The sequence below is a fragment of the Juglans regia genome, unplaced genomic scaffold (genome assembly GCF_001411555.2).
Source record: "Juglans regia cultivar Chandler unplaced genomic scaffold, Walnut 2.0 Scaffold_14651, whole genome shotgun sequence".
NCBI lineage: Eukaryota > Viridiplantae > Streptophyta > Magnoliopsida > Fagales > Juglandaceae > Juglans > Juglans regia.
In genome coordinates this window covers 1-208 of record NW_023345142.1, presented here as the reverse complement: position 1 = coordinate 208, position 208 = coordinate 1, and the positions used below count along the sequence as shown (strand labels likewise).

At 54.8% G+C, this 208-nt stretch overlaps 1 non-coding gene across 1 annotated transcript; it reads right to left on the bottom strand.

Moving 5' to 3' along the window:
• Window positions 1-48: 48 nt before the first annotated feature.
• On the bottom strand, window positions 49-204 carry LOC118345115. The gene has a single exon (XR_004798767.1). It is a non-coding gene; the product is annotated as a 5.8S ribosomal RNA (ribosomal RNA).
• Window positions 205-208: the final 4 nt, after the last annotated feature.

Sequence of the window (208 nt, the reverse complement as noted above, 5' to 3'; positions counted from 1 at the left end):
CGCACCCCACACATCATAAGAAGTGTTTGGGGTTGGGGCAACGATGCGTGACACCCAGGCAGACGTGCCCTCGGCCGAATGGCTTCGGGCGCAACTTGCGTTCATAGACTCGATGATTCGCGGGATTCTGCAATTCACACCAAGTATCGCATTTCGCTACGTTCTTCATCGATGCGAGAGCCGAGATATCCGTTGCCGAGAGTCGTTA